The sequence below is a fragment of the Haematobia irritans genome, chromosome 2 (assembly GCF_050003625.1).
Source record: "Haematobia irritans isolate KBUSLIRL chromosome 2, ASM5000362v1, whole genome shotgun sequence".
Lineage (NCBI taxonomy): Eukaryota > Metazoa > Arthropoda > Insecta > Diptera > Muscidae > Haematobia > Haematobia irritans.
In genome coordinates, this window is record NC_134398.1 from 93329103 (window position 1) to 93355490 (window position 26388).

At 36.5% G+C, this 26388-nt stretch overlaps 1 protein-coding gene and 1 long non-coding RNA gene across 7 annotated transcripts in view; one reads left to right on the forward strand and one right to left on the reverse strand.

The window, feature by feature from the left end:
• Positions 1-23708, reverse strand: part of milt (trafficking kinesin-binding protein milt) — a 149493-nt gene extending 125785 nt beyond the window's left edge. Inside the window, exons 1-2 of one of the 6 annotated variants that reach the window (XM_075295601.1) lie at positions 23588-23660; positions 23273-23323 (exon numbers count right to left, since the gene is read on the reverse strand). The gene's annotated coding sequence lies outside the window, so the exon portion shown is untranslated. The other 5 variants (XM_075295602.1, XM_075295605.1, XM_075295600.1 and 2 more) reach the window with 5 other exon arrangements.
• On the forward strand, positions 18625-19777 carry LOC142223317 (uncharacterized). Its single transcript, XR_012718674.1, has 2 exons — positions 18625-19501; positions 19558-19777. It is a non-coding gene; the product is annotated as an uncharacterized LOC142223317 (long non-coding RNA).
• Positions 23709-26388: the final 2680 nt, after the last annotated feature.

Sequence of the window (26388 nt, forward strand, 5' to 3'; positions counted from 1 at the left end):
CACCAAGACAACGCACCGTACCACAAGTCATTGAGAACGATGGCAAAAATTCATGAATTGGGCTTCGAATTGCTTCCCCACCCACCGTATTCTCCAGATCTGGCCTCCAGCGACTTTTTCTTGTTCTCAGACCTCAAAAGGATGCTCGCAGGGAAAAAATTTGGCTGCAATGAAGAGGTGGTCGCCGAAACTGAGGCCTATTTTGAGGCAAAACCGAAGGAGTACTACCAAAATGGTATCAAAAAATTGGAAGGTCGTTATAATCATTGTATCGCTCTTGAAGGGAACTATGTTGAATAATAAAAACGAATTTTGACAAAAAAAAAATGTGTTTTTCTTTGTTAGACCGGGGACTTATCATCCAACCTGTTAGTATGACTACACATAAAATAACTGACAGTGTTTTGGCAGTTTTACTATCACAAAATTGCTTCTATTTAAGATAACCTATTTTTTGGAATGCATTCCACAAGTTAAATTCGTCCCACAAAGTTAAATTCGTTCCACAAATTTGAATTTTGCTTAGCCAAAACATAAACCACGAATTTAACTCGCGAATTCATCTTCACACCCTTTGTATCATTACTGATTCAAGAAGTTTTTCTGGGACCTTAATATGAAGAATTTTTGAAACAATTGCCTTAAAAAAATATGCTGCAAATAAAATGGATTGCCTTAAATTTTATATCAAGGCATTGGAAGAAATTCAAAACCTACTTCAATTAAAAACAGAATCTCTTTTTAAAGAAATGGAATTTTTAAATCCTATGTCTGCATTTGGAGTAAATAAGGAGGAATTTAATTTTCCTATTTATGCCAAAATTTTGACTTACATTTAAATGAATTGACACAAGAAAGGGGATCACTCGAGTACAATTTTTCTAAAAATGAACTTTTTGAAAAAATTGACATCTCCACAGTTATTGGTGGCCAACATTAATGCATCCTTGGAACAGGGGTAGATTGGACCATGAACAATTCTTTAAGTATAAATTCTTCTAAATCGAAGGCAATGTTGTTTGGATACGCTGGGCAACATGATTTACCATTGAATATATCTATATCTAATAATGATATTGATATTGTTGAGAGGATTAAATGTCTTGGTATTGTGATTAACTCCAAACTTTCCTTTAGTGCACATATTGAAATTATTTATGGTGGGTGATGTCACTGATTTTATATGGCCTAGAGGTTTTCTTTGGAACTTATGAGAGTTTTGTATTGACTGTTAAGAGGCTGGATAATACAGTTGTTTACTTTGTATGCACAGTGCGTCGGAAGGACCCTATTTCTGGGTACCATCAAATGTTTTTGGTTTGTTCTTTTAATGGCTTTGTGAATTTTCGTTTACTTTGGCTTTTCTATTGTACTATAGAAAGTGGAATTTCAGTAGATCTACTCGCAATCCTCAAATATTTATTCCGCGAGTTCGGAATTCAGTCTGTGCAAAATCTTTTATTGTAAGAATTGTGAGATACAATATAACATAGTGATATCTAAGCACGAACTATTTGGATCTTTTATTTTAATTCTAGTATATTCATATCTAAAAATTTTAGGTGCTGTTACTCATTTGTTGTTTTTTGGGAAAACAATACTAATTTTAGCACTAATTGATTTATTTATATATAAATTTATAGACATACATTTTTGTTATATATATTTTTTTTCTGTCATACAAAGAATTACTTTATTTTACTAAGGTATATAGTTGCTTTGTAATACGTTATTGGCCAATGGACTTTTGTATTATAATTTATGAATAAATGAAATGAATTTAGTATCGTTTTCGTGGCCACCGATCCACTACGATCTTGGTGAATCATGGGTCGCCAAAACAACACCCATTACCTATCCCTTTCGTTTATGCTGGTACCAAATATTTTCATTAGCTTTATATGGTTAATGTTGCTTCCCAGCAAAAAATAATTGATAATTAAGGTACAACGTACTTAAAATATGTAAATAATGGTGGTGCTGAAATGAACGCAGCTGAGTTGCATTAGAGTCAGCGGGTGCTTCGTCCCTCGCTTACAAGGAATTAAATTTCAACCGTCGAACTGAACGGACGTGTTTTTGTAATAGCGGATTATTTAATCGTAATAGGTACCTATTACGAATTTCACGTGTGGTGGAAAATTAAACCACCATGCAGCGAAATTCAAAGTCATCCACTGAGTTGCTAACTTCAGGGCCCAGTGGACGGGTATCGACTAAAGTTATAAATTTGGGCAGTGACCAAGAGTCAGGCCCAATTAGTCGACCTGTAGACAGGTGGCGACACTTTGGCAGGTCGAACCTTTTCTAAGGTAACGAATTCAAAAGGAGGTAATCCCTCACGAAAGAGATTCAAAGAACGCAGAAATGATTTGTTTATCCTAAAGAAATTAGGATCTGTCGGCCCAAGCACGTTGTGGGCTAAGCAAAGCGATTCCTTGAAATGGGCTCAAGGAATTCTTGAAGCTGACGAAAGGGAGCGATCACCGGATGAACTGCCATCCTCTAAACGGTATCAAAGATCGTTTGCCTCAGTTGCAAAAGACAGCCTTGTGATGTGCTGCCACATCTAGACCGGACCCAAGGACGTGTAAGTTATGGCTTTCATGATATCCATATGAAGGTATACAAAAGCGATCAGCCAAAGGATTCCGAAACGGACAAGCCTCCGGTAGAGCCAGAAGTGAAAAGATCACCTTGCGAAGCCGAATGAGACATAAAAACTGCAGACATTGACGAACATCGTATACGGGAAGTCCCTACAGGCTCAAACCTCACCAAAGCTAAACCGCGGGTTGCTGTGAAGATGAAGCCCTTGATGACTCAATTGAAGCGGCAGATGTGACGGTGGTTGAAAATTTGGATGGTTCTACTGTTCCTCCAGATAAATCTTCATCATTGTAAGGCAGCTTGTGCTGCCTTAAAAGTTATCCTGATGAAAGGAGACATTGATATAGTTCTTATTCAAGAACCATACATATATTAGAACAAGGTCTGTGAATTAAGCACTCCGGGTTTCAAATTTTTGCATAATACCGGTAAAGATATAAATCGAGCATGTGTAATTGCTAAAAACGAACTAAACTTGTTTCTGCTTCCTTCATTGAGCAATGCAGACACTGTCGTAGCCAGTCTAGAGATATCGAAAGGCAAATACCTCCATGTGCCGTTAAGACTTTAGTTGAGGAGTCACTGAAAACAAAGACAAAACTCATTGTGGGATGTGATGCAAATGCACATCCTAGTATTTGGGGAAGTAGTGATACTAACGCAAAGGGAGAGTCGCTAATAGAGTTTATTTTGCATACTAACCTGGTAGTTTGCAATAAGGGAGATGCACCAACCTTCGTCACCAAAAACAGGCAAGAGGTGTTGGACGTCACATTGGCCTCTCCGGAACTGAATGATAAGATATCTGAGTGGCAAGTTGTGAGGGAACACATGTAATGTTGCTATTTTTTATCCATGCAAAGATATAAAACCGTCCGTCTGCTGTCCGGCCGTCCGTAATTTTATTGCCATTTTGTTGTTTTTTCTGCAATCTGATTTAGACAAACTTATGTCATCTGAAGTGTTTGGTCGATATCCGAGTATTTGAGCGCATAAAATATTCTTAATTGTAATTCATTTTAATTAATCTTTAATTTTTGATTTCGTTTATTTCCCATTCTAATATTTGTATTCTTGATATTTTCACATTCTCTGTTCTTCTGAACAAACATTATTAATACTAGATTCATTTGTTGCATTAAATACATTCCTATTAATGCACCTTTAATACTAGCCATATTATAAAGCTCAATTTTTCTTTAGTCTGTACGGTATTATCGACCCTCAAAATTTCGATTGCCTTATAATCGATTAAATGACCACATCATACGACCTGTCTTATGAATATTGTCAGCAATTGCCAATTACGTTTTAACGAGAGTATGAGAGGTTTGCTCTGTAAATCATTTTTTTCCACTTCCTTTTTCGTCCAACTCTCAAGGTGTCAGCAAGTGTTCCGCTATTTAAAATCGCTGTAATTCTTTGGAAAGAAATAGAAATTCGGAAAATTTTTGAAAAATCTTTGAAATAGAGTAACCAAAAATATATAGAATTTTTTAAATCGAAGCTCTTCGGCAATACGTGTGTGTTCTCCGGACATATTTTCTTTAGAATTCAAAGAAGAAAAAAATCAAGAAATTGCCGACTCGGCTATAATTTCTTTACCCACGTGAAGCGAGAAAACCAATTTTTTGTAATTGGGAAAACTTCTAAGAAATCTACTTGTGCAGCTATTTCCTCAAGACGGCAGGTAATACGAACAACCGCATTAATACTCAAAAAAAAAACTTTTTTACAACCAAACCAAAATTTGCAACCTAGGGCCTTTTCCATTATTTTATTGCGTCGCCACATCGACTCTCGCAAACCGCAAAAAGTGGAAGAAGGTTTATGGTCGAAAAAAAAACTTTGGAATATCCACAAGGAGAACAAGCACCAGGATTTTCGCTTCTTGATGGTCCACATCGTGTAACAAATTTCATCCATTTTGCCGTGCTTTGGTTCGGAGGCCAAGATGACGAAATTGGTATATTGGCCTTTTCCCATTTAATTTGCTTGAAGTCATCTATTGAGCGAGCAATTGCCAAAAAAAAGAATGTATTATAGTTATTATTTATGAGCTGTGGGAGAAAGGCACTATGTTTGATGCCGGCAGTCAAGAAATAAATAGTCGTCCACTATGGCATTATAAAACCTTACATAGCTACAGAAGGAACACTCTTCGGAAAAATTGTCTTAAAAAAATTTGTCCTGTTTGCATTGACCTAAGTTTTAATTATAAAAATTTGATAAATTTCGTCTTTTGATATAAAAAAAAGAAAAAACAGTTCATTATTAAACTCTAAATTTTGCTAGATTCCGTATTTGATACGATCCGTAATTTAGTAATTAGTAATTAACTCTATTTGTTTCAATGAGTTGGTTTGAAAAAATTTCAATCTAAGTGAAGTTAAAAAAATACTAATTAAATTTTTTGTCGAATTAATTTTGCCATAATGTTTTACGTAAATTTAAATTAATGTTAAGCTTGGCCAGAGTTGGAAGTTCATTACCAATTTTTTTTGGCAACGTAAAGAAAAAAAATATCTGTAAGGACAACACTATAACTACTTGAAAAAAAATATTCATTGATAAATTCCAGCACAGCGCAACCATCCAATGAAGAGGCCTCATCATTCGTCGATTGCAGTGTTTTGGGTGAGTACTCTCTTGATTTGTGTTTTTTTTTTTCTATACCAAACTCTTTGACAATGCATATTTATTAATGACTTTGATTGCAATGAGAATCAATCACCCCAATAACGCTGGCGCAGTTACGGCAGAATTACACTCTGTAATAATCACTCATTACTTTGAATGAGATTTAGAAATAGTTTTTCGTATTCTCCAATGATCTCTTGTAGTTATTGATTGATTCCCCTTGCAACAAAACAAACAATTATTTTTTCCCCCTTCTCCATTCATAAATTTATTATTGGTTACTACGATTGTACGCACTATGCTTCTTCTTTCTTGAAACAATATCAATGTTTAGAATATAAATATCAAACATAATAAGAATATATGAATTATTAACCCTAAGAGGGATGTTAAAATTTTGAATATGTATATGGTATATAATTATTTATGGTGAATAAATATTTTAAGAATAATGAATTGGTAATTTGGCTAGTGTTTTCTTACAGGATGTAAGAGGGAAAACCTATAGTCTTCGGTTTAGGGATTTTAGTTAAAAATTCTTTCGCCACGCTGAAATCATGGTAGGGAGGGTGAAGATGCGAAATACTCCAGTACATCAGGAGTATCTAGGTCTTTATTTTCGGGCTATAGTTATATATAGTTATATATTTTTCAGTAAATGGGGACAGTTAATTTTATATTTTTTGAAGCACCTAGGGAGTCTATAAAAAATTTAATTGTGTTGAGAACGTGAACTGGTAGAGGGATTTTTGTGGACAAGAAACCACCCCACCCGGCTGACCGCTAGTCGTATCAATGGCTCCCGCCCGTCCACTTCTATCTCCAAACAATTTCCACCATTAGCCAAGGTTAATCAAATCGTTCCATCACATAATTTGGCGCCCAACGTGGGGCCAGCAGGACAAATATCTCTTAAATTTCCCTTTGGGAAAATGTAAGAAAATGTGTTTCTTGCTCTCCACAACAATTTTCAAATCCTCATTTTATTTTGTTTAAATTTCACAGTGTAATATATATCATTTTCTCGTGTAGCATTAGCTATTTTAGCGATAAAACTATTAGCCTTTAGGATTTCGTTTATTTGAGTAGAATTTTCGAATAAGTCGACCAAAATATTCTTCTAGTTTCCTTCTCTTGATGAGCAAAATGTTATTCATGAAATTTTATATTTGCATCCATATTATTATTTCGTATGAGATTAGTAAATAGTCAATTGATGACTTAGGTACAAACCGCCTGGAATTTCTAGCATTTACAATATATTTGTTGATTTGCAATTTATTGTCCAACTTTCCAGAGATGGGAGAGTTTTAGGTTTCGTGTGTCTCAATTCGAATATATGACTAAATTTCATTTTTGTATCAATAGCCCAATTTGTTCATTCCATTATCAATTATGTTCGTCAAATAAAGGCCTAAAATTTTGTTTTCCCTTAATATCCATATTGTAAGAAAACTTATGAAAACTATATTTTTCTCCGAGTGAAATTCTCAATATTGATTTTTCTAGTTAGGAAAAACTTTGAAATTCGAAGATTTTGTTGTTATTTTTTTAATTGCATCATAAGAAAATGGTGGATAGAACTCCAACGTCACGGGTTCCTCCCACTTCGGATACTGAAATTACAGATCCTCACTGTTTAGTATGCAAAGAACCCTTTGCTGAAGATCAGGATATATTGACATTAGCTGCTTGCAGTCATTCGTTTCACCGTATCTGTTTGGAACAGCATCTTTCTGAAACTCCAGAATGCCCAAACTGCAAGAAACCCTGCAATTTATCAGATATTAAAAAGGATGTGCCGAAAAGCAAAAATAAATATGCTGGTCGTGGTAGACCTAGAGTTGCAATGGCTAGATACCCTAACACTCGAAACTTTGCCAAGAGTTTAGTTCAGGAAAATCCTCACAGCCCACTTATTGATTATGTCACTGATATACCGGATATTCAAACTAATGTAGTTCAAGGTCCTCAACCTCCACATTTTGATAATTCTTCTCGTCCTAATAGAGCACAAACGAGAGCTCAACCCACTTCTCCACATAATCAATCGGCAATCGATTATGCACAATTGAACCAGATTATCGAGACTACAATTTCCAGACTGCTCAGGAATTTGAATCTCGTCCCAAATGGACAAAATATTTCATCAAATAATATTAATTCAAACCAAAATAGCTTTGGTCTCAATTCTAATACTTTGAATAGAATTCAAAATACCACAGATAATCCTAGTCAGCCAGGAATTAGTCAGAATCAGATTCGGGCACCGATTTCGACAACAGTAGATTCGACCTTCGATGAGGCTAGTGCGTTACATTTTGACAAAATTACGTCGATAATACGTAATTGGAATTTAAGATTTGATGGTTCTGCAGATGGTATCACTGTAGACGAGTTTTTATATAGGGTTCGGTCTTTGACCCACGATAATTTTAATGATGATTTTTCGTTGGTGTGCAAAAATCTTAACATTCTGTTAAATGGAAAGGCACGCGAATGGTATTGGCGTTACCATAAGCAAGTTGACACTATTGAATGGAATGCTTTCTGCCAAGCACTTAAATACCAATATAAAGATTTTCGATCTAGCTTTGACATTAAGGAGGAGATACGAAGTCGTAAAATGAAGCCTAACGAATCGTTCGAGTCATTTTATGAATCTGTCGCTTCTTTGTTGGACAAATTAGAGACCCCAATTCCTGAACAGGAATTAATTGAAATTCTTATCCGGAATTTGCGACCCGAAATTAGGCATGAACTTCTCTTTGTTCCAATTTTTTCAATAGCACATCTGAGAAAATTAGTTCAAATGAGAGAGGGATTACTTAATGAGGAACCATTTCGCAGAAATTTAAATTCACGCTTTCCTCCGAGTAGTGGTCCCCGAAGGCAAGTTGCTCAGCTTGACTTCGATAGTATAGAGGGTGAAACTTTTTCTGAAAGCCCATCAACCGATCTGGCCGTTGAAGCGTTACAATCTCCATCTAAAATAGTAAAGTGTTGGAATTGCGATGGCCTTGGCCATAGATGGGATGACTGCATCGAAGCCAGAACTAACTTTTGCAATGGGTGCGGTGCGAAAAACACTTACCAGCCTCAGTGTTCAACATGCTTAGCTAAAAAGCATCCTAGTCCAAAAAACTAATTGATTCTGAATGCATCCCCGAAAAATCATCGAATTTGCCTTCCAAAGATCGACATGACTTAGAATAAAATATTCTTACTAAGGGCATAAACCAAAATACTGAAATTCGAATTTTGAAACAATCCAAATCCGATCCAAGGGATTTAGATAAAATAATTTACCCAATAATCCCATATCACCAAAAATGGGAAAATTACATTAAACGACGTAACGATATTTTCGGAGTTTCCACCGTATTATCTTTCAAACGCGACAAACCTAAACGGTCTACATTAAGATTACGCAGATATTACCAAAATCGCAGATTTGCTTCCAAATTTCTCATTTCATCCATTATAAGCAACAAATCAGATGAAAGATACTACGCTGCGATAAAATTTTTGAATTTTACGGAGTTGGGTTTACCAAATACAGAAGCTAATGTATCATGCATCGGCGCTGATCTAGCTGCAACCGATTTTTCGAATAATAAAGATTTTCAATACCTTAACACCTACGTGAAAACTGCTAGTGGAAACAGACTACGAGTTTTAGGATGTTTGAATGTTGATGTGACCTTTAAGGATATGACAAGAAAATTACGAATTTTAATTGTACCATCAATCGATCAAAGATTGATACTCGGCATTGATTTTTGGAAAATCTTTGAGTTGGCTCCAACAATAATTGGAAGTGATGTTTCATCCTCCAATGAAGACAACTCAAAAGAAATTTATATTCGTTCAATTGAAAGCAAAGGTAAAGAATTAGATCCTTCTTTTGAATATCCTTTATCCTTGGATCAAAAACAACGACTTTTGGATGTAATCGATCTTTTCCCGAACTGTGAGAAACAAGGATTAGGAAGGACTAGTCTGATTGAACATAAAATTGAAATAACTTGCTCTGACCCAGTTAAACAACGATATTATCCGGTGTCGCCAGCAGTCGAGAACCTCATGTATGAAGAAATTGACCGTATGCTTGCCCTTGGTGTTATTGAGACTTCAAAATCACCTTGGAGCTCACCAATGCGTTTGGTAGTCAAGCCAAATAAGGTAAGGCTTTGCCTCGATGCTAGAAAGCTTAATCAAGTTACCAAGAAGGATGCTTATCCTCTTCCTAGCATCGAGGGAATTCTTTCACGCCTGCCCAAGGCCAAACTGATTACCAAACTTGACTTAAAGGACGCATATTGGCAAATTGCTCTCACAGAGGATTCTCGACCGCTGACTGCATTTACTATACCGGGTAGGCCCCTCTATCAATTTGTTGTCATGCCATTTGGCCTCTGCAACGCCCCATCAACAATGTGTCGGCTCGTGGATGAAATCATCCCACCAGATTTGCGCAACTGCGTATTTGGCTATTTGGATGATTTGGTGGTGGTATCGGAAGATTTCTCCACACATTTGGCGGTGTTGATGAGGCTTGCAGAGCAATTTAGAAGGGCAAACCTGACATTGAACGTGACAAAATCCAGTTTTGTGTGACGGAAGTGAACTACCTTGGTTATATAATTGGCCACGGTGGTATCAAAACCGATCCTGACAAGATTAGCGCGATTGTAAACTGGCCTGTCCCTAAAAATATCAAACAAGTTCGTGGATTTTTAGGGCTCGCAGGCTGGTATCGCCACTTTATTGCCAATTTTTCTTCTATTGTTTTTCCGATAACAGAAGTTCTGTCAACCAAAAGAAAATTCATTTGGTCGTCTGAAGCTCAAATTTCTTTTGAGAAAATTAAGTCATTGCTTACACAAGCACCCATATTGGCAAATCCAGATTTTGGTAGAAAATTCTACTTACATTGCGACGCCAGTGATTTTGGCATTGGGGCCGTATTGGTCCAAAAAGACGACGACGGAAACGAGAGACCTATAGCATATATGTCGAAAAAGCTCAGTTCGGCTCAACGCAACTATAGCGTGACCGAACGGGAGTGTTTGGCAGCTATAGAGGCGATCAGAAAATTCAGATGTTATCTCGAATTACAACCATTTGAGGTCATTACCAACCACTCGTCGTTGGTATGGCTCATGAGACAGCCTGAATTGGCAGGCTTACCAGTTTACGATAATCCATAGAAAAGGTAAAGACCACATCGTACCAGATGCCCTGTCTAGAATTCCTTCGTTAGATGTTTCAGCCATAGAGCTGACAACTCCCGAAATTGATTTGAATTCGCCTTGCTTCAACGACGACGATTACATTTCATTGAGAGAAAAGATAGCCAATTTCCCCGCGAATTATCTTGATATATATTGTCGATAATTTTGTTTATATACGTACTGACCATTATAGGGGTGATAAGGATCAGAAGGAGGCCTGTTGGAAGCTCTGGGTCCCTAAAAATCTACGTCGTGATGTTATTGCCCGAGCGCATGACATTCCCATTGCTGCCCATGGTGGGGTAGCCAAAACCCTTGATTTGGTTAGGAGGCATTTTTATTGGCCTGGGGTAGTCAAGGACGTGAAACACTATATCAGTTCTTGTGATATTTGTAAGGCTACAAAAGCGCCTAACTTTATTATGAAGCCGGAAATGGTTAGCCCAGTTGTGACAACAAGACCTTTCCAACGGTTATATGTTGATATATTAGGTCCTTATCCAAGAAGTCGACAGGGTAATATAGGCATATTAATCATTCTCGATCATTTAACCAAGTTTCACTGGTTATTCCCCTTACGGAAATTCACATCTTCTTCGATACAGGATTTGTTACTGAAACATATCTTTCATGTGTATGGCATTCCAGAGGTACTTGTGAGTGATAATGGCTCACAATTCAAGGCCAATGAATTTAAGGCGTTTTTAACAAGTTTCGGAATTTCACACGTCTATACTGCCTTATATTCACCGCAGGCAAATGCCTCGGAAAGACTAAATAGGTCAATCATAGCCGGAATAAGAGCGTACTTGAAGAAGGATCATAACTTATGGGACCAACATTTAAGTTCCATAAGTTGTGCCCTTAGAAACTCAGTCCATCAAGCAATACAGATGTCTCCTTACAGAGCCTTATTTGGCATAGAAATGATCACTCATGGTAGTACTTATACTTCGTTAAGAAATTTACACATTTTGGAAGAACCCTGCGCTAAAATAGAACGTGAAGATGAGCTCCAGTTGATTCGTAAGAACTTGAGAAAAAATATAGCGAAGGCATTTGAAACCAACAAGGGCCAGTACAACTTAAGAGCCAGACCGATTTCCTACGATGTTGGACAAATAATTTTTAGGAGAAATTTTGCCCAGAGTAACCAGGAAAAGAAATTTAACGCAAAATTGGCACCTCTTTTCATAAAGGCTAAAATTAAGGAAAAGGTTGGAAATCAATACTATATCCTTGAGGATTTGAATGGAAAAGAAATCGGAACATTTCATGCCAAGGATATTAGGTCATAATTCCTCATAATCCGTGTGAATAATATTCGTCGTATTACGTGGTTTGTAATGTTGCTATTTTTTATCCATGCAAAGATATAAAACCGTCCGTCTGCTGTCCGGCCGTCCGTAATCTTATTGCCATTTTGTTGTTTTTTCTGCAATCTGATTTAGACAAACTTATGTCATCTTGGTCGATATCCGAGTATTTGAGCGCATAAAATATTCTTAATTGTAATTCATTTTAATTAATCTTTAATTTTTGATTTCGTTTATTTTCCATTCTAATATTTGTATTCTTGATATTTTCACATTCTCTGTTCTTCTGAACAAACATTATTAATACTAGATTCATTTGTTGCATTAAATATATTCCTATTAATGCACCTTTAATACTAGCCATATTATAAAGCTCAATTTTTCTTTAGTCTGTACGGTATTATCGACCCTCAAAATTTCGATTGCCTTATAATCGATTAAATGACCATATCATACGACCTGTCTTATGAATATTGTCAGCAGGTTTGCTCAGTAAATCATTTTTTTCCCACTTCCTTCTTCGTCCAACTCTCAAGGTGTCAGCAAGTGTTCCGCTATTTAAAATCGCTGTAATTCTTTGAAAAGAAATAGAAATTCGGAAAAATTTTGAAAAATCTTTGAAATAGAGTAACCAAAAATATATAGAATTTTTTAAATCGAAGCTCTTCGGCAATACGTGTGTGTTCTCCGGACATATTTTCTTTAGAATTCAAAGAAGAAAAAATTCAAGAAATTACCGACTCGGCTATAATTTCTTTACCCACGTGAAGCGAGAAAACCAATTTTTTGTAATTGGGAAAACTTCAAAGAAATCTACTGGTGCAGCTATTTCCTCAAGACGGCAGGTAATACGAACAACCGCATTAATACTCCAATAAAAAAATCTTTTTTACAACGAAACCAAAATTTGCAACCTAGGGCCTTTTCCATTATTTTATTGCGTCGCCACATCGACTCTCGCAAACCGCAAAAAGTGGAAGAAGGTTTATGGTCGAAAAAAACTTTGGAATATCCACAAGGAGAACAAGCACCAGGATTTTCGCTTCTTGATGGTCCACATCGTGTAACAAATTTCATCCATTTTGCCGTGCTTTGGTTCGGAGGCCAAGATGACGAAATTGGTATATTGGCCTTTTCTCATTTAATTTGCTTGAAGTCATCTATTGAGAAGCAATTGCCAAAAAAAAGAATGTATTATAGTTATTATTTATGAGCTGTGGGAGAAAGGCACTATGTTTGATGCCGGCAGTCAAGAAATAAATAGTCGTCCATCATGGCATTATAACACCTTACATAGCTACAGAAGGAACACTCTTCGGAAAAATTGTCTTAAAAAAATTTGTCCTGTTTGCATTGACCTAAGTTTTAATTATAAAAATTTGATAAATTTCGTATTTTGATATAAAAAAAAAGAAAAAACAGTTCACTATTAAACTCTAAATTTTGCTAGATTCCATATTTGATACGATCCGTAATTTAGTAATTAGTAATTAACTCTATTTATTTCAATGAGTTGGTTTCGAAAAATTGCAATCTAAGTGAAGTTAAAAAAAATACTAATTAAATTTTTTTGTCGAATTAATTTTGCCATAATGTTTTACGTAAATTTAAATTAATGTTAAGCTTGGCCAGAGTTGGAAGTTCATTACCAATTTTTTTTGGCAACGTAAAGAAAAAACAAGTATAAACGGCCGTAAGTTCGGCCAGGCCGAATCTTATGTACCCTCCACCATGGATTGCGTAGAAACTTCTACGAAAGACTGTCATCCACAATCGAATTACTTGGGTTGTGGTATCTTAAATCGTTTTCTAAATTGTGAGTTAGTCCATACGTGGTATACACTAGACAAAAAAAGTATATGTAGGTAAGTCTACAAATAATTACGAATCGATATGGACTTTTGCACTGTACGTAAGGAGCCAGAATTGAAATATGGGGGTCGCTTATATGGGGGCTATATACAATTATTGATATGGACCAATTTTTGTGTGATTGGAGATCGATTTATCTGAGGGCTATATATAACTATAGACCGATATGGACCTAGTTAGGCATGGTTGTTAACGGCCATATACTAGCACAATGTACCAAATTTCAACTGACTCGGATGAAATTTGCTCCTCCAAGAGGCTCCAGAACCAAATCTCGGGATCGGTTTATATGGGGGCTATATATGATTATGGACTGATATGGACCACTTTTGGCATGGTTGTTAAATATCATATACTACCACCACGTACCAAATTTCAACAGAATCAGATTAATTTTGGTCTTCCAAGAGGCTCCAGAGGTCAAATCTGGTGATCGGTTTATATGGGGGCTATATATAATTATCTACCGATGTGGACCAATTTTTGCACGGTTGTTAGAGACCATATACTAACAACACGTACCAAACTTCAGCCAGATCGGATGAAATTCGCTTCTCTTAGAGGCCTCGCAAGCCAAATCGGGGGATCGGTTTATATGGGGGCTATATATAATTATGGACCGATATGGACCAATTTTTGCATGGTTGTTAGGGACCATATACTAACACCATGTACCAAATTTCAGCCGGATCGGATAAAATTTGCTTATCTTAGAGGCCTCGCAAGCCAAATCGGGGGATCGGTTTATATGGGGGCTATATATAATTATGGACCGATGTGGACCAATTTTTGCATGGTTGTTAGAGACCATATACTAACACCATGTACCAAATTTCAGCCGGATCGGATGAAATTTGCTTCTCTTAGAGCCCTCACAAGCCAAATTTGGGGGTCCGTTTATATGGGGGCTATACGTAAAAGTGGACCGATATGGCCCATTTGCAATACCATCCGACCTACATCAATAACAACTACTTGTGCCAAGTTTCAAGTCGATAGCTTGTTTCGTTCGGAAGTTAGCGTGGACATGCTCAGATCGACTCAGAATTTCACCACGACCCAGAATATATATACTTTATGGGGTCTTAGAGCAATATTTCGATGTGTTACAAACGGAATGACAAAGTTAATATACCCCCATCCTACGGTGGAGGGTATAAAAATATCTGTAAGGACAACCCTATAACTACTTGAAAAAAATATTCATTGATAAATTCCAGCACAGCGCAACCATCCAATGAAGAGGCCTCATCATTCGTCGATTGCAGTGTGTTTTGGGTGAGTACTCTCTTGATTTGTGTTTTTTTCTAAACCAAACTCTTTGACAATGCATATTTATTAATGACTTTGATTGCAATGAGAATCAATAACCCCAATAACGCTGGCACAGTTACGGCAGAATTACACTCTGTAATAATCACTCATTACTTTGAATGAGAGTTAGAAATAGTTTTTGGTATTCTCCAATGATCTCTTGTAGTTATTGATTGATTCCGCTTGCAACAACAAACAATTATTTTTTTTCCTTCTCCATTCATAAATATATTATTGGTTACTACGATTGTACGCACTATGCTTCTTCTTTCTTGAAACAATATCAATGTTTAGAATATAAATATCAAACATAATAAGAATATATGAATTATTAACCCTAAGAGGGATGTTAAAATTTTGAATATGTACGGTATGGTATATAATTATTTATGGTGAATAAATATTTTAAGAATAATGAATTTGTAATTTGCCTAGTGTTTTCTTACAGGACGTAAGAGGGAAACCCTATAGTCTTCGGTTTAGGGATTTTAGTTAAAAATTCTTTCGCCACGCTGAAATCATGGTAGGGAGGGTGAAGATGCGAAATACTCCAGTACATCAGGAGTATCTAGGTCTTTATTTTCGGGCTATAGTTGATATTTATTTTTCAGTAAATGGGGACAGTTAATTTTATATTTTTTGAAGCACCTAGGGAGTCTATAAAAAATTTAATTGTGTTGAGAACGTGAACTGGTAGAGGGATTTTTGTGGACAAGAAACCACACCACCCGGCTGACTGCTAGTCGTATCAATGGCTCCCGCCCGTCCACTTCTATCTCCAAACAATTTCCACCATTAGCCAAGGTTAATCAAATCGTTCCATTACACAATTGTGGCGTTTCTAGACATCGAGGGGGCATTCAATAATGTCAATCCGAGCTCTATATTAAATGGACTGACTGACTAATTACATACAAATGACATACAAAGGTATGTGAACAGAGGTACTCCCCAAGGAGGAGTTGTATCACCTCTTCTATGTAATGTTGCTATAAACAACCTCCTGGTTTCCATAGAAAAAGAAAGGATAAAAGTGGTGGCATACGCAGATGATGTGGCTCTGGCAGTCAGGGGAAAATTCCCATCCACAATCAGAGATGTTATACAGAGAGCCCTCCGGATGACTGAGAAATGGGCGAAAGAGAATGGTCTTGGAGTAAATCCTGCAAAGACAGTATTAGTCATGTACTGCAAAGATCGCAAAACTCTCACGGTTAAGCCCATATCCTTAGGGGGTATTGAAATTCCCTTTAGTGAGTGTGCAAAATACCTTGGCGTTATCCTGGACAGGAAGCTGAACTATAAGCTTAATATAGAAGAAAGAGCGAGAAAAGCCACGGTAGCTTTGTACTCGTGCAAAAAGGCAATAGGAAAAAAGTGGGGACTAAAACCGAAAATTATGCATTGGCTATACAAGGCAGTGTTTAGACCTATAATGCTATGTTATATAGTGTTGTAGTCTGGTGGCCGGCACTTCAGCACCCGACAGGTTTATATAAAGTTCACCGTATGACGTGCTTGTGTATCTCAGGCGCATTCAGTAAGACAGGAACAGATTCCCTTAATGTCATGCTGCATCTATTGCCTTTGGCCAAACAGTCAACTGCAACAACGGCTATGCCGTTGCGCGAGCTATCGCTGTGGTCGGAAAAAATGTACGGTCACAATTCGGTCCTCAAAATAATGCCAGATGTGCCAAACGTAGGGGATTCCACTCTCGACAAAGAGTTTGAAACTCTAATTCCCAATAGTGAGGCGTGGTGTACACAGACCCCGGGGAATAAAAGATATGTAGATTTCTACGCTGATGGGTCCAAATTAGATGAACAAGTGGGTTTCGGAGTATATTCTAAAGATCTGGAACTTCGAGTAGCGAAAAGATTACCAAATCACTGTAGTGGTTTTCAGGCTGAAATATTAGCAATAAGAGAGGTGGCGAATTGGCTAAGAAGTAATGTTCCAAAAAATGTTGGCTTTAATATATACTCAGACGGTCAACCTGCAATAAAATCCTTGAACTCTGTGTTCCTTAACTCGAAAACGGCCATCGACTGCCGCAAATCTCTCAACGAGATGGCTGAGCAGTACAATATTCACCTAATATGGGTGCCTGGCCATAGGAACATACCGGGGAACTGCGAAGCAGATGAGTTAGCAAGGCTAGGAACTACCTTACATATTCCAGGGGAACTAGAATCTGTTGGTATGTCTTTGGCTACCTTCAAACTCTTACTGCGTGAGAAGGCTGTCATGATGGCAAATGTTCGATGGGAGAATTGCAAGGGTTGTAACGAAACCAAGCAAATATGGCGCCATTTAAACTTGAACCGCACACTAGATATGCTAGTGTTCTCAAGACGTCAGATTTCACTCCTGATATCTGCTATAACGGGTCGCTGCCTGAAATTTGCGAATTTGCAAAAACTATTGGTGCGAAGTATAATGACTACTGTATGAGCTGTCATGATGCGGAGGAAAAGGAATCAATTAAACACCTCTTGTGTGAGTGTCCTGCATTTTGCGTAAGGCGTAAGCGAATTTTAGGGGCATATAGCTTTAGATTACTGGCGGACCTGGAAAACGTTAACTTAAGCAGTCTGTTAATGTTTTTGGAACAATCTGGTTGGTGCAACAAAAGAAAATAGTAGTGAAGGTTCAGTAGTTAAAACTAGAAGTTCCCATACGTAATAGGTACTTTTAGTTAAATGTGGTATCACAATGGACTGAATAGTCTAAGTGAGCCTGAAACTTAATCGGGCTGCCACTTTAACCTAACCTACAAGGTTGCACTCATGTAAAGAAGAGTTGTTTGTGTATTTTATCATGACTTCTTAGGAACTATGTTGCAAGTTACGATTTCAGGCTCTGCACATCCATATTTTGTGCTTCTGACAGAGTTGAAATTCATACATAGAAGAAGCGCATTTAAATGGGACATTTCTTTATAAATTCATCGATGAATTCCTTGCAAAGATAAGGGCAGATAGACTTTTCTCCCTTTACAAAGCTGCTGAAAAATTTTTGCGTTACATCCTTTGTAAAATAATTTTTTTATGTTCTTTATTGCTTTCAATATTTTTGGAAAATTTGGGAACAACGCGTGGTTTATGTATCCACTTTTTGGCTGATACCAAATACGAGTTTTTCTGCTCATCAAAAGTTCCGCTAGTGACGCATCAATTTTTTCTGAGGTGTTTTCCTATAGTCAAATAATGACAGCCATAATTCTTTGTTACTACGCTTTGCCTTTTTTATTCAAATTCTGATTAAAAACATTTAAGCGGTCATTGGTTATATTTATTGAGTGTACGAACTGGTTCAAGTCTTCTATTTCATATAGTCAGCTACGTACACAAATACTTTCCAGGAACGTGGGATATCAATATGTCATACAAGGCGTAGCTTCTTCTATGATGCGAAATTGAATGAAACAATTTATGTTAAGCCCACTGGGAAAATAAATGGTAGATATTGAAATCCACTTTAAAACGTTTAAGACCCAAAAGACTTTCAAAATGTCAAATTTCCAAAACGGGTTCTGCGAGGGTTCACAAATATTATTTATAAACACTTCAAGTTTCAGATACTTTGACTAGGAAAAAAGGAATCGAATAGGTTTGGGATAGTTTGTTTTTTTTTTCAAAAAAAGAGGGAAAAAATTAAAAAAAAAGAAATAAAAAGTCAGAAATTGTCTAGGCATGAAAAACAGAAAAGTTGTTTAATCATAACGAAAATTGAAGCTTGCGGAAATACGGGCAAGCCAACCAAGTTTTTTTGGACCTTACCATACGCGAAAGATTCTGGTGATTTTAACTCTCTGAAATCCCAACAATAATAAGTCAATATTATATCCAGCGAGGCCCTTGCTCACCCTAGCTCGAAAGGAAATTCGAAAGAACTTTTACAAGTAACAGGATAATCCTCTGCATCAGCAGCATCAAATTTGCGGTTCTCATTGAAAGCCACGGTGGGGTCAAAATTCCAGGAAAATTTTCAATAAATTGGTTGGGCATGGAAATTGATGGTATTTATTGATGCATCCTCGGGTAATCTTATGCCATTAATTTATTTTTAACCGAAGAAGGAGGATAAATATCGTTCCTAAAATTATTTACTCTAATATTATCACTTGTTAATTTATTATTTATACCAAGGTAGTCCAACACGTCTTTCAACACATAATTTAAAGAAAAACATTCATCCTGATTTAATTTCAAATACATGACACGTCCTAGTTACAAGCGCTTGTCAACGATGGAATCTGTATTAACCCAGCCAGCATTTCAAAGTTCCATTTCATCCAGACTCGTGAATGTCACTACAACAATCGCCAACTGTGATGGGGGAAGCATATCAAAAAGTACAAAATGTACATGAAGGATTTTGCCATCACTATTGTTAGAAGAGCCATTTTATGAAACGCCAAGCGCAACTAGCTTATTATAATTTATTTAAATAAAAACGAAAATAAAGTGCTGAAAAAAATAGTTACTACGCTTAAAATTGTGAAAGGTATATGGTGAACAATATTCGACTTTCCAAATGGAATAAAGTGATTGTTTTTTCAGATATTTTTCCAGACATGCTGCCTCCATCGAGAATAAGCAAACGGCTGATATACGCTGTAACATGTAACTTGCTACTGTAAATCAAAATCATTATTTTATTAATGAAAAAAGTTATGTTAAATGTGATGAGATAAACGGAAAAATTTTATATTTATAAGAATTTATAAATTTTTAATCAAATTAATAAACATCTACACAATCGTGTTTTACTTGACCACAATGATTCTTTTACAACTACCTTAAAATTCACTTTTTCTGATAGTTTGAAGGGTGTCGTTCTAAATTGATCTAAAAAGACACTTAATAATTGCACTGATGAGAAACTTTTTTGTAGTAACTTGGCGTGGTACAACTTCTCAATAGTGACGGCGCTTTTCCGACAAGTTTTTGACGTCGTATACGATTGTTTTCAACGTGGTGGGGATTCTAAGTAGTTTCGTCAATTTCAAAAAATGTTGGCAGGGAATGACCGTGAGTATCAAGAGGGGTACAAGAGGAAGAACGCACTACACCATTACCCAGCAAAAAATTTGGAAGTTCTTCCAAATGTACAACTTTAAAAGCACATCCAGAAGATGCACTCCCAATGATGTTCTTTATTTTAACTACCCAGGAAGTCTTTTTAATTCAATTTTTTATTTTTGAAAATATTTGAGGTCAAACGTTTCCGACAAGCGTTAGAATCCATTTAAAATTATAAAAAATTATAAAAACTATTTATTTGACAAAATATCACAGCATTTTTTAATTTACATCCAAAACATTGAATTCGGATTACACCTAAAGAAGTGATGCCAATTCAGTGCAACGGCTGTTGAAATGGAGGACTTCTGTCCTATGACAAGCCCATGTTAAATTTATAGCTTCTGCCTCAGTTTTGCACCACTTTCGGATCCAAAAACATTTGCATTATTTTTTGGCGACGCTTTTTTTGCTGGGTAGTTCTTCCAAAATGTATGTATTTCTGTTACACTGTAAATTTTGTTGTTTTAATTTTTTACAAGAGCTACAAAAAAATTATTAATTTATGGTAACTGACCGAAATCTATACCTTATGAGCAAGAACACCCCCCATTGCCCTGAGCAAGGCCGGCATTAAAGGTAGCAACCGCACATAAGGTATATGATTTGATAAGAGAAGGGTCGTTACAGTTCCCAAAAAAAAAAACAGGGGTGTTAAGATACACACAAAAATTTTTTTTTTCTGATTCAATCACGAAATTAATTGATTCAATTAATTTTTTAATTGAAATGTATGTATTCAATCACAGAAATGATAGTATCAATTTAAAAACTTAATTGACAGTAAATTAAAAAATGAATTGTTCCAATTAAAAAATTAATTGACTATTAATTAATTTGTGTGATTGATGTTTTGCTTCAATTAAAAAATTTCGTATCGAAATCTAAATTTTTCGGATCACGGGAGTCGATATCGAGTTTTTTGATCGACAATTTTTTCGATTGGTAAATTGCAATCGTAAAACATTTTTCACTTGTTTTTTACATTGTTTTCGCCATATAAAGGGTGATACGGTCAAAATTTGGTCAAGGGAAAACGCGTGCAAATCGGTGAAATCGTTTCTTTAAAACAAATTAAATTTCTTTTTCAAGTTCAATTAGTATAAAATTCAGCAAAAATATTCAGTTAGGCTTCCGCTTTTCCAAATCCGAATTGCCGGGCCTCACGCTTGACACCTGCCATCAGATTTTGTACAGCCACCTTGTCCACCTTCTTCGCCGCAGAAAGCCAGTTTGCCTTGAACTGCTGCTCGTCCTTAGCAGTTTTTTGGTCTTCTTTAGGTTCCGCTTGACAATAGCCCAGTATTTCTCAATTGGGCGGAGCTCTGGCGTGTTGGGAGGGTTATTGTCCTTGGGAACCACCTGCACGTTGTTGGCAGCGTACCACTCCATGGCCTTTTTACCGTAATGGCAAGATGCCAAATCCGGCCAAAACAGTACGGAACAACCGTGTTTCTTCAGGAAAGGCAGCAGACGTTTATTCAAACACTCTTTCACTTAAATTTCTTGGTTGACAGTCCCGGAAGCTATGAAAATGATGGCTTGCCAAACCAGATATTTCTTTGCGAACTTTGACAGTTTTATGTGCTTGAAAATATCTGCTACCTTTCCCTTCCTTTTGCCGTATAAAACTCCTGTCCCGGAAGCTGCTTGTAGTCGGCTTTGACGTAGGTTTCGTCGTCCATTGCCGGGATCGCGCTTTGGCCGTCGTATTTTGTTTATCATCGCGATTTGGAGTCACTACCTTCTTGTAAGCCGATAGTCCGGCTCGATGCACGGTTGTAGACGATACACCCAGCTTATTTGCGGCATCTCGGAGAGAGAGGTTAGGGTTTCGCTTGAAACTACCGGCAACTCTCTTTGTCTTCTCAGCGGCTTCCGGTTTTCGATTTCCCCCCCATCCAGACTTCCTGGCTGTCGACAAACGTTCCCCAAACACTTTAATTACATTTGTAACGGTTGATTTGTCAACTTTTAGCGATTTTGCCAGCTTTGTAAATAGTAAATATATAAGTTTTAGTTCGAATTGTTGCTAATTTGTAGTAAATATACATATAATGAACCTATTTTGGATATTTAGGACTAACGCAACTCCAATAAAAGTTAAACAAGAATTGGTCATAGTCTAGTTCGGGAGCGATCATCCTAGCTTGGCATAGAACCATATATAAAGTGAACATGCTAGATCGATATCCAAGAGATTGTGATCAACAGTTTTAACTAAGTTTTCTTTTTATTTTACTAATTTTTGTTGTCTTAAAGGGTTGTTTTATAAAAAGTTTCCTGATTCAACGAAGTCCGCCTAAAGGCGGGATTGGGCATTAGAGGGTTAATTTTAAAAGATTTTTACCAGACCTAAGAAAAAAACTATGCCTTCCAAAATATTTTATATTAGCTTTATAGTTAGCTTAAATTTGCGTTAACAACAAATAAATAACTAAGCGTGTAGTTTACTCAGATTTATGAAAGCTACTTTATTTTCTTTCTATAACATTTAAACATATAATGAATAGTATCCGCGATAGGCATATAGCAGCAATAAATCCTCCTTCTATATAAGATACGTCTATGAGGTCTATCTAAAAATATGACGTACTTATCAAAAATTGTCTACATTACTTGCGTAAACAAAGTTGTATTAGTCTTTTACTTAAAAATCGAAACCAATTCTGATATAACGTAGAAACGTCAAATTTCTTTTTTATAAAATGTACAACTACCTCATTAACTCTATACTTTTAATACGGCAATTTGTCGGTATTGCATAATATCTGTGGTTGTGTATTGGCAAGCAAATATCCGCCGAAAATCGCACTGTAAAAACCATTTACAATCGACAAATAAGAAACATTAAGAGCTGCATGTATGCACATCTGCAGGTAACCCATAACAGTAAATTTTAAACTCAGAACATACTTGCTAAACCATTGATTCACAATGTAATGTACCGAGCTTACCTAAAAAATACCGTCCATGTTATTAACCAGTCTTGTCGAACGAAAATTATTGAAAAATGGTAAAAAAAACTTTACGATACTTGGTTTTAACTGATTCTTATATAAGCATCAAAACACAATTAATTTTGGGAAATATTTTATATGTTTGGGCTTCCGAATAACACTGACTGCACATGTATAAACAGAATGAAACGAAATTAGGATCCAATAACCATATTTTTTAGGTAATGAATTACCTTTTTCGGATCAGCAGGGAAACAAGCCAAAAATTTATTTCTCACTTTCTTCTACGTCATCGATGTACCGAGAACAAGAGGAAGGACAAAAATACATACATATAGCGTATAGTATCAAAATAAATTTCTGTTTATGTATTATCAGAAAAGTTACACGGACTTATGCTGCAATCAAAAAATCCCGAGTTATAGCGATCATTGAGCGATTTAAAATAAACTTTAATCGATAGATTTGTCACATTACCGGAAAACAAAAATCACATAATTAAGTGAATTGAAAACAATAGAAGCACATAAATTAACCACCACTACTACCTTATTTGGTGTAACTCGATGTTTGTCTTTTTGACGTTTAATATCAGAAATTATAATAATAATATGTGGTCATCGAATCTTCCAACTGTGCACAGATATGCAATTTTAAGTAACAATCCCATTTTTTCCAACTTGGAAAACACTGAATTGTTGTCCTATGTTGCATGAAATCAACTCTGAATGAAATCAATTTCTGCTACCAAACCAATATGAGCAACACAGGTTTCTCTATTAGGGGACGTTTACACGTATACGCAAAAGTGGCACGTCGAAAACAATTGTATACGACATCAAAAACTAGTCGGAAAAGCGCCGTCACTATTGAGAAGTTGTACCACGCCAAGTTAAGCCTAGTACTAAGATCACGTTTTCGCACGAAAAACTGTTATACTGCATATAAAAAACGTTATGCTTAGTACTAAGTTCGTTTCTGCGAAAAACGAATATCTTCATCTATAGGTAAACTATGTTCGATTTTCGAGTTGAAAACACTTTATTTTCGCGATTACTTTTCCTGAAATAATCACAATTGTAAATGAAACAAACATATTCCTGTGAAGTCATGCCGAAATTTAGAGGATCCAGAAACTGCGCGTCAATTGAGTTAATTTATCTGCTATATATTGAACTGTTTTAATAAAGTAACCGCGAAAATTTCAACTCGAAAAGCGAACGTAGTACCCCTGCCAGTATTTCAAAGTTCCATTTCATCCTCATCGCTACCACAGACTCGTAAATGTCACCACAACCATCGCGAACTGTGATGGGGGAAGCATATCAAAAAGTACAAAATGTACATGAAAGTATTTGCCATCACTACTGTTAGAAGAGCCATTTTATTTTTTTTGAAACGCCAAGTGCAACCAGCTTGTTATATTTTATTTAAATAAAAACGAAAATAAAGTTCTGAAAACATAGATATTACGCTTAAAATTGTGAAAGGTATATGGTGAACAATTTTCGACTTTCCAAATAGAAACTTTTTCGTAGTAACTTGGTGTGGTACAACTTCTCAATAGTGACGGCGCTTTTCCGACGAGTTTTTGATGTCGTATATGATTGTTTTCGACGTAGTGGGGATTCTCTGAAGCGCCGCCAAATTCGAAAAATGTTGGCAGGGACTTACCTTATCTCCGTAAATAGGGTCTCAAACGCAGGGATGTTAACTTATTTATGCGAAATAATATGCCTGCCTATTTTTTCGTGCGAAAAGTCCAGGGTAGTATAAATATGTGTTTAAAAATGTTCAAAACAAAGATTTCGCATTTATTCCGCGCTAACGTTTTTTTAAATGTAGTATAACAGTTTTTCGTGCGAAAACATGACCTTAGTACTAGGCTTTAGCACGGAATAAATGTTTTGAGCATTTTCAGACACATATTTAAACAACCCTAGAATTTTCGCACGAAAAAATAGACAGGCATATTATTTCGCATAAATAAGTTAACATCCCTGGGTTTGAGACCCTATTTACGGAAATATATGAAGATATTCGTTTTTCGCAGAAACGAACTTAGTACTAAGCATTACTACAAAAGTTTCTCATCAGTGCAATTATTAATACTACGTTCGCACTAGACACGAAATCTTCGTAATGCTTAGTACTAAGTTCGTTTGTGCGAAAAACGAATATCTCCATCTATCTCTGTAAATAGGGTGTCAAACCCAGAGATAAATCTTCACCATTGTAAGGCCGCTTGTGCTGCCTTAAAAGTTCTCCTGATGAAAGGAGACATAGATATAGTTCTTATTCAAGAACCATACATATATAAGAACAAGATCTGTGAATTAAGCACTCCGGGTTTCAAACTTTTGCATAATACCGGTAACGATATAAATCGAGCATGTATAATTGCTAAAAACGAACTAAACTTGTTTCTGCTTCCTTCATTGAGCAATGCAGACACTGTCGTAGCCAGTCTAGAGATATCCACATGCAAATATTGGGTATCTTCGGTCTACATGGGACATGATAGGGATATGCCACCCTGTGCCGTTAAGACCTTAGTTGATGAGTCACTAAAAACAAAGACAAAACTCATTATGGGATGCGATGCAAATGCACATCATAGTATTTGGGGAAGTAGTGATACTAATGCAAGGGGAGAGTCGCTAATAGAGTTTATTTTGCGTACTAACCTGGTAGTTTGCAATAAGGGAGATGCACCAACCTTCGTCACCAGGAACAGACAAGAGGTTTTGGACGTAACGTTGACCTCTCCGGAACTGAATGATAAGATATCTGAGTGGCAAGTTTTGAGGGAACATAGCTTCTCAGATCATCGCTACATCAGTTTCAGATTGGCTGTTCGTACTTCAAAGACCATATTTCCGCCAAATGTTAGGAAAGCTGATTGGAATAGGTATAGGGAATCGTTCAATTTGATGATACCGGAAGTGCCGGATACAAATATGAGCACTGTGCAAGATATCGAACACGCAGTGGAGCGGATTACTAAGGCCTTCAACATTTCACTGAAAGCTGCATGCCCTAGAGGAAAGCCAAGGGGAAAAAATCGGCCGCCATGGTGGACTACGGAGTTAAGTAATATGAGGAAATCCTGCAGGAAGCTCTTTAACAAAGCAAAGTCCACAAGAGCTCCGGAGGATTGGAACACTTACAAGATGAATCTGAGAGAATATAAACGAGAACTGAGAAGGTCTCAACAAAACTCTTGGGATGATTACTGTAGCAGTATTGAGAATACGTCAGAGGCTTCCAGACTACGGAAGGTACTAGCGTCCACTAACACCGCTCCAGGTTTCATTAAAACATCGGAGGGAAATTGGACAACGTCCAG